Genomic DNA, 8987 nt, shown 5'->3' on the forward strand with positions numbered 1-8987 from the left:
TTGAACCGTACCTCCGCTATTCCTGGTTAAATGTTTTTTTTTTTTTTTTTTTTTTGAAAGATGAAAGAGTGAAGATGCTGGTTAACTCTTGCATAAGGGGTTTGGACAGTATAGGGATGAAAGAGTGAAGATGCTGGTTAACTCTTGCATAAGGGGTTTGGACAGTATAGGGATGAAAGAGTGAAGATGCTGGTTAACTCTTGCATAAGGGGTTTGGACAGTATAGGGATGAAAGAGTGAAGATGCTGGTTAACTCTTGCATAAGGGGTTTGGACAGTATAGGGATGAAAGAGTGAAGATGCTGGTTAACTCTTGCATAAGGGGTTTGGACAGTATAGGGATGAAAGAGTGAAGATGCTGGTTAACTCCTGCATAAGGGGTTTCGACAGTATAGGGATGAAAGAGTGAAGATGCTGGTTAACTTTTGCATAAGGGGTTTGGACAGTATAGGGATGAAAGAGTGAAGATGCTGGTTAACTCTTGCATAAGGGGTTTGGACAGTATAGGGATGAAAGAGTGAAGATGCTGGTTAACTCTGCATAAGGGGTTTGGACAGTATAGGATGAAAAAGTGAAGATGCTGGTTAACTCTGCATAAGGGGTTTGGACAGTATAGGGATGAAAGAGTGAAGATGCTCGTTAACTCTTGCATAAGAGGTTTGGACAGTATAGGGATGAAAGAGTGAAGATGCTGGTTAACTCTTGCATAAGGGGTTTGGACAGTATAGGGATGAAAGAGTGAAGATGCTGGTTAACTCTTGCATAAGGGGTTTGGACAGTATAGGGATGAAAGAGTGAAGATGCTGGTTAACTCTTGCATAAGGGGTTTGGACAGTATAGGGATGAAAGAGTGAAGATGCTGGTTAACTCTGCATAAAGGGTTTGGACAGTATAGGGATGAAAGAGTGAAGATGCTGGTTAACTCTTGCATAAGGGGTTTGGACAGTATAGGGATGAAAGAGTGAAGATGCTGGTTAATCCTTGCATAAGGGGTTTGGACAGTATAGGGATGAAAAGTGAAGATGCTGGTTAACTCTGCATAAGGGGTTTGGACAGTATAGGGATGAAAGAGTGAAGATGCTGGTTAACTCTTGCATAAGGGGTTTGACAGTATAGGGATGGAAGAGTGAAGATGCTGGTTAACTCTTGCATAAGGGGTTTGGACAGTATAGGGATGAAAAAGTGAAGATGCTGGTTAACTCTTGCATAAGGGGTTTGGACAGTATAGGGATGAAAGTGAAGATGCTGGTTAACTCTTGCATAAGGGGTTTGGACAGTATAGGGATGAGCATGAGTAGAAAGTTAGAGAAGGTGTTTGTTTTTGCCTATTTTTTAGAGCAAAGTTAATTCCTCGAGTAATTTCAACCCCTATCATCTCTCCCCATCTTTTCTTCTACACTCCCTCCTCCTCTTCTTTATTTCCTGTGTATTCCCGACCCCTACCACCTCTCCCTTCCTCTTCTCTCCCTCCTCCTCCTTCTCCTACCTCCCTCTCTCTCTCCCAGCAGCCGGTGTCTCCTCTAATGTAATAATAATAGGGATAATAGCAATGTGAAGGAGAGGAGGCGGGAAAATAATGGAGATGATTAAGCTTATTACGAGAGGAGAGTGGAGACTGGGAGAGAGAGAGAGAGAGAGAGAGAGAGAGAGAGAGAGAGAGAGAGAGAGAGAGAGAGAGAGAGAGAGAGAGAGAGAGAGAGGAAATAGAAAGGAAATATAGATACGTAATGGACGAACATGAGAATAAATGAGAGAGAGAGAGAGAGAGAGAGAGAGAGAGAGAGAGAGAGAGAGAGAGAGAGAGAGAGAGAGAGAGAGAGAGAGGAAATATAGATACGTAGATCAATAGGAAATGGACGAACATGAGAATAAATGAGAGAGAGAGAGAGAGAGAGAGAGAGAGAGAGAGAGAGAGAGAGAGAGAGAGAGAGAGAGAGAGAGAGAGAGAGAGAGAGAGAGAGAGAGAGAGAGACGTAGATTGATAGGAAATGGAAGAGAAAAAGAATAAATGAGAGAGAGAGAGAGAGAGAGGAAATATAGACACGTAGATCGATAGGAAATGGAAGGACAAAAGAATAAATGAGAGAGAGAGAGAGAGAGAGAGAGAGAGAGAGAGAGAGAGAGAGAGAGAGAGAGAGAGAGAGAGAGAGAGAGAGAGAGAGAGAGAGAGAGAGAGAGAGAGAGAGAGAGAGAGATGGACATGTAGATCGATAGGAAATAGAAGAGCAAAAGAATAAATGAGAGAAAAAGAGAGAGAGAGAGAGAGAGAGAGAGAGGGAGAGGGAGAGAGAGAGAGAGAGAGAGAGAGAGAGAGAGAGAGAATGATGATACTAATACGAGAAAACATAACAGGAACAAGAGACGTCAGAGAGAGAGAGAGAGAGAGAGAGAGAGAGAGAGAGAGAGAGAGAGAGAGAGAGAGAGAGAGAGAGAGAGAGAGAGAGAGAGAGAGAGAGAGAGCAGAGCCGACACAGTTAAAAGATACAAAGCAACATAATAAAAAACAAGATAAAAAAAATGAGATTAAAAATATTGAAGCAGATGAGAGAAGACATTAAAAGAAGGGGAAATAGAAAACAGCAGAACATGACAAAGGAAGGGAGATAAAAAGGAAACTGCAAACTCTTTAGTCCGCCCTGACACAGTGATGAACAGAAAACGGGGTGCTGGGAAGGCGTGTGAGGAAGAGACAAAAGCTCTTTAGTCTGCCCTGACACGGTAATGAATAGAAAACGGAGGCTGGGAAAGGAGTGTTAGAAAGAGAAAAAAAACTCTATAGTCCGCCCTGACACCGTAGTGAATAGAAAACGGAGTGCGGGGGAGGAGTACGATGAAGAGGAGGAGGAGGCGGAGGTCGGTATGTCAGATGCTCCCACCCCTCACATCAACTATTTTCAAATGCCAAAAAGGAGGTTAATCGAGTTCTAATGAGTGTTCTTTTAGGTTCACGGTACAGAGGAAGGCTCACACTACCACCAGGGTCATAAAACTACCCCTGGAAATGCCCTGAACTCCCATGAAAGACTAGTAAATTACGTGTTCTTGGCCGCAGAAATGTTTAAAAATATGGCCCGAACTCACGATGGGATAGATATGGAAGTGACGAAATATGAATTGAAGGATAAAAGGAGAAAGGGGTGAACGGAAATTATGAAAAGGAGGAGAAATAGACGAGCAAGCGATGGGATAGATAGGGAAGTGAGGAATTTTGAAAAGGAGGAAAAGAAGAATGTACAGAAAATGGGGGAAGGGAAAGAGGAGGATGAAAAGGAGGAGAAATAGACGAGCAAGCGATATAATAGATCAGGAAGTGAGGAATTTTGAAAAGGAGGAAAAGAAGAATGAACAGAAAATGGGGGAAGGGAAAGAGGAGGATGAAAAGGAGGAGAAATAGACGAGCAAGCGATGGGATAGAGAAGGAAATGAGGAATTTTGAAAAGGAGGAAAAGAAGAATGAACAGTAAATAGGGGAAGGGAAAGAGGAGGATGAAAAGGAGGAGAAATAGACGAGCAAGCGATGGGATAGATAGGGAAGTGCAGAATTATGAATAGAAGGAGAAAGAGCTAGCGTGATCCGGGTATTCTGTTTCATCCCTATATTGAGAGTTGGTTAAAGAGTTACTGGAGTGTTGGTAAGGACTGGTCGATTACTAAGGGCAGCAAGTGGCTCTCAGCACATTAGGAGAGATCCAGGCGAAGTGTTGAGAGTTGCAGAGAGGGAAGCTGTTTAATCCCTGGAGTGATTGAGTTCGGCTAATGAGAGTGTAATGGCGTATTGGTAAGGATTGATAGTTAATGAGGGTTGTACCTGCCTCTCAACACATTAGCAGAGGTCCAGGGTATGTGTGGGGAGGTACAGAGGAAGGGAAATGGGCTAACAAAGGGAAGCTGTTTTATTCCTGGAGTGATCGAGATCGGTTAATAAGAGTGTAATGGCGTATTGGTAAGGATTGATAGTTAATGAGGGTTGGACATGCCTCTCATCACATTAACAGAGGTCCAGGGTATGTGTGGGGAGGTGCAGAGAAAAGGGAAACGGGCTAACAAAGGGAAGCTGTTTTATTCCTGAAGTGAGTGTGTTCGTTCAACCAAGAGACGTGATGACAGCGCTGAGAACAGAACAGGCTAACCCATCGCACACCAATAAGAGTTAACCTTTGCCACGATCCACCAATCACATTTAGCCTGAGACGAAAGGGGGCGGGGCTTACGTATGAACCAGCCAATGATGTTCACTGAATAGGAAAGGGGAGGAGCCTAAAATCCAAGTTAATGTGAATGGATTAGTCTAACTTTATTTTTCTGTTCCATAACCTTTGCCACGATCCACCAATCACATGTAGCCTGAGACGAAAGGGGGCGGGGCTTACGTATGAACCAGCCAATGATGTACGCTGAATAGAAAATGGGAGGAGCCTATTATCCAAGTTAATGTGAATAGATTAGTCTAACTTTATTTTTCTGTTCCATAACCTTTGCCACGATCCACCAATCACATGTAGCCTGAGACGAAAAGGGGCGGAGCTTACGTATGAACCAGCCAATGATGAGCGCTTAATGGGAAAGGGGAGGAGCCTATTATCCAAGTTAATGTGAATGGATTAGTCTAACATTATTTTTCTGTTCCATAACCTTTGCCACGATCCACCAATCACATTTAGCCTGAGACGAAAGGGGGCGGGGCTTACGTATGAACCAGCCAATGATGTACACTGAATAGGAAAGGGGAGGAGCCTATTATCCAAGTTAATGTGAATGGATTAGTCTAACTTTATTTTCCTGTTCCATAACCTTTGCCACGATCCAACCAGTCACATTTAGCCTGAGACGAAAGGGGGCGGGGCTTACGTATGAACTAGCCAATGATCTACGCTTAATAGAAAATGGGAGGAGCCTATTATCCAAGTTAATCTGAATGGAGTAGTCTAACTTTATTTTTCTGTTCCATAACCTTTGCCACGATCCACCAATCACATGTAACCTGAGACGAAAGGGGGCGGGGCTTACGTGTGAACCGGCCTATGATGTACGCTTAATGGGAAAGGGGAGGAGCCTAAAATCCAAGTTAATGTGAATGGATTAGTCTAACTTTATTTTTCTGTTCCATAACCTTTGCCACGATCCACCAATCACATTTAGCCTGAGACGAAAGGGGGCGGGGCTTACGTATGAACCAGCCAATGATGTTCACTGAATAGGAAAGGGGAGGAGCCTAAAATCCAAGTTAAAGTGAATGGATTAGTCTAACTTTATTTTTCTGTTCCATAACCTTTGCCACGATCCACCAATCACATGTAGCCTGAGACGAAAGGGGGCGGGGCTTACGTATGAACCAGCCAATGATGAGCGCTTAATGGGAAAGGGGAGGAGCCTATTATCCAAGTTAATGTGAATGGATTAGTCTAACATTATTTTTCTGTTCCATAACCTTTGCCACGATCCACCAATCACATTTAGCCTGAGACGAAAGGGGGCGGGGCTTACGTATGAACCAGCCAATGATGTACGCTGATTAGGAAAGGGGAGGAGCCTATTATCCAAGTTAATGTGAATGGAGTAGTCGAACTTTACCTTTCTATTCCATCTTTTTGCGTCCTTTTTCGTGGGCCATCTGCAAGCCAAACAAGAGCTCCAGAGACGCTGTATCATAATGGGATCGATTTTGGACGCACTCTAAAGCTTTTTTCCGAAGATGTCAACAATAGGCTGTTTAGTATACATCCATTATTCATGCCGCCACGTCATCGCCGCCTGAAGACTCAAACTTCTCGGGGGAGGAAACGCCTGAAAAGGGAAGGAAGGAAAGCGCGCGAAAAAGATAAGCGGAGGAAGGGAAAAAGATGAGGAAGGAACGTGAAAAGAGAGGAGGAAGAAGGGAAATAAAGAGGAAAGAGGAAATAGAGGAGAAGGAAGGGAAAAAAAGAGGAGTGAGGAAAAAGATGAGGAAGGAAGGTGAGGAGAGAGAAGAAGGAAAAAGGAAAACAAAAGAGGAAAAAGGAAAAAGAAGAGGAAGAAAAAAATAGAGAAGGGGGAAGGAAAAAAAGAGGAAAAAATGAGAAAAAGAGGAAAAGAAGAGAGAGAGAGAGAGAGAGAGAGAGAGAGAGAGAGAGAGAGAGAGAGAGAGAGAGAGAGAGAGAGAGGTAAGTTAACGAAAGAAAGTTAAAAAAAAAACGGAAAAAATGCCAAAAAAAATAAGGAGAGAGAGAGAGAGAGAGAGAGAGAGAGAGAGAGAGAGAGAGAGAGAGAGAGAGAGAGAGAGAGAGAGAGGAATAGCTGGGGCATGAATAAAGAAAAATATGAAGAGAATATGCAATAAGACTGCTTGGTAAGAATAATTGGAAGATATATCATAAGAAGAGAGAGAGAGAGAGAGAGAGAGAGAGAGAGAGAGAGAGAGAGAGAGAGAGAGAGAGAGAGAGAAAATAGAAGAAATAGAAAAAGGTTAAAAAATGACAAAAAAAAAAGAAAATTCAGAGAGAGAGAGAGAGAGAGAGAGAGAGAGAGAGAGAGAGAGAGAGAGAGAGAGAGAGAGAGAGAGAGAGAGAGAGAGAGAGAGAGAGAGAGAAATCAAATAAAAGAAACAAGAGAAAGATACACAACACCATAATTAGGAGAGAGAGAGAGAGAGAGAGAGAGAGAGAGAGAGAGAGAGAGAGAGAGAGAGAGAGAGAGAGAGAGAGAGAGAGAGAGAGAGAGGAATAGAAAGTAAGGAGAATTACAGGAAGAAAGTGATAAAGAAAAAGAAGAAAGAAGAGGAAAAGAAGAAAGAGGAGGAGGAGGAGGAGGAGGAGGAGGAGGAGGAGGAGGAGGAGGAGGAAGAGGAGGAGGAGGAGGAGAGGAGAGATTGTTTACTTGTAGGAAAGAAAAAGAAAGACTGGTACGAGAGAGAGAGAGAGAGAGAGAGAGAGAGAGAGAGAGAGAGAGAGAGAGAGAGAGAGAGAGAGAGAGAGAGAGAGATGGATAGTAGGGTTAAGAACAGACAGACAGACAGACAGACAGACGGACAGGGTGGGAAATGAGCTCTGAAAAGGTAGGAGAATTTTCATTTAAAATTTGTGACTGGAAACGTCTTCCCTTTATTTCAAGAGGAGGAGGAGGAGGAGGAGGAGGAGGAAGAGGAGGAGGAGGAGGAGGAGGAGAATTAAATTTAGAAACGGTAGGAAGAAAAAAAAAGAAAGAGAAGAGCAACAGAGAGAGAGAGAGAGAGAGAGAGAGAGAGAGAGAGAGAGAGAGAGAGAGAGAGAGAGAGAGAGAGAGAGAGAACTGCAGACGAGACAAAGCACTTTATAAGAAGACAAGTAGAAAAGAATAAAGTTAAGAGAGAGAGAGAGAGAGAGAGAGAGAGAGAGAGAGAGAGAGAGAGAGAGAGAGAGAGAGAGAGAGAGAGAGAGAGAGAGAGAGAGAGAGAGATGAGCTTGGAAAGACGAGTAAAGGAAGGCTGGATGGATGTCAGAGAGAGAGAGAGAGAGAGAGAGAGAGAGAGAGAGAGAGAGAGAGAGAGAGAGAGTTAAGAGTGACAGGGAAAATATTTAAATCCCCCAAAATGCGAATGAAAAATAAACTTAGGAGGAAAAGGAAGACAGGAGGAGGGAAAGGAGGTGATGAAGGAAGAGAGGAAGGAAGGAAAGGAAGGAAGAGGGAGAGGAAGAGAAGGAAGAAAGGGCGGAAGAGGAAGAGTTAGAAAAGAAGAAAGGAAGAAAGAATTGAAGGGAAGGAAAGGGGGTTGAAGAGAGAGGAGAAAATCGGGGTTTGGAAAGGAGGAAGAGGAAAAGAAGAGGAAAATGAGGAAAAGAATAAGAAAATAAAGGAAAATGGATAAAGAAGAAAAGAAGGAGAAGATTATGAAACAGGGAGAAAGGAGAGAGAGAAGAAAGAAAATTGAAGAATAGAAGGAAGGAAGGAAGGGAAATAAAGAAGAGAAAGAAAAGAAGGCTTAAGAATGAAGATAAAGAAGAGGAAGAGGAAGGAAAGAAGAAAGAGAATTAACGAAGGGGAAGAAGGGAAGAATGAAGGAAGAGGGGATGGAAAATAAAGAGAGGAGAAGGAAGGAAAGAAGAAAAAGAATTAACGAAGAGGGAGAAGAGGAAGAAGGAAAGAATGAAGGAAGAGGGGAAGGAAAATGGAGAGAGGAGAAGGAAGGAAAGAAGGAAGAGAATTAACGAAGAGGAAGAATGAAGGAAGAGGGGAAGGGAAGAAGAGAAGGAAGGAAGAAGGGAAAAAGAAGAAGAAAAAGGGAAATGAAGAAAAAGAAGAACATAGAAAACGGGATGTGTTGAAACGATGGAAGGTATACTACGAGAGAGAGAGAGAGAGAGAGAGAGAGAGAGAGAGAGAGAGAGAGAGAGAGAGAGAGAGAGAGAGAGAGAGAGAGAGAGAGAGAGAGAAAGCACTGATATGAAAAGGTAGAAACGAGAAAGATAATTTATGTAAGTATATAAAATAAGAATTATGAGAAGATGAAGAAGAAGAAGAAGAAGAAGAAGAAGAAGAAGAAGAAGAAGAAGAAGAAGAAGACACAGAACAAAGGAGAGAGAGAGGAACATTTGTGAAGATAAAAAAAAAAATAGATATACGAATGCAATAGATTTCAGGATAGAAGAAGGACGAGATAACCTTACCCGAAGAAGATGAAGAAGAATGAGAAGGAAAATATGATAAAGGAGGAAGAAGGAAGAAGAGGAAAAATAATGGGATGAGAAAATATGCTTCACAATATCAGAAAATTACCTTAGATTATGGAGAGAGAGAGAGAGAGAGAGAGAGAGAGAGAGAGAGAGAGAGAGAGAGAGAGAGAGAGAGAGAGAGAGAGAGAGAGAGAGAGAGAGAGTGGGGGGTCAGAAATCTTTATATAATGCGTTCTGGGAAAAGAGAAAAAAAATGGATTCTTCTTCATTTTATAGTAATGGAAACACACGAAACAGAGCAAAGCAAAACTATATAGAATCCAACACAACACAAAACACTCCTCCTCTTAGTAAACATTAGGGG

The 8987-nt window shown here is 42.6% G+C and overlaps 1 long non-coding RNA gene across 3 annotated transcripts; it reads right to left on the bottom strand.

Moving 5' to 3' along the window:
- Positions 1-2408: 2408 nt before the first annotated feature.
- On the bottom strand, positions 2409-6072 carry LOC126988959 (uncharacterized). 3 transcript variants are annotated; one of them, XR_007742692.1, is made up of 3 exons: positions 5269-6072; positions 4791-4950; positions 2409-4154 (listed from the first exon to the last, which is right to left on the bottom strand). It is a non-coding gene; the product is annotated as an uncharacterized LOC126988959 (long non-coding RNA). The 3 variants fall into 3 exon arrangements; XR_007742693.1 differs by having other exon boundaries at positions 5110-6072; XR_007742694.1 differs by lacking the exon at positions 4791-4950 and having other exon boundaries at positions 2409-4790; positions 5110-6072.
- Between the last annotated feature and the right edge of the window lie 2915 nt (positions 6073-8987).

Source organism: Eriocheir sinensis, chromosome 6, assembly GCF_024679095.1.
Source record: "Eriocheir sinensis breed Jianghai 21 chromosome 6, ASM2467909v1, whole genome shotgun sequence".
Classification (NCBI taxonomy): Eukaryota; Metazoa; Arthropoda; class Malacostraca; order Decapoda; family Varunidae; genus Eriocheir; species Eriocheir sinensis.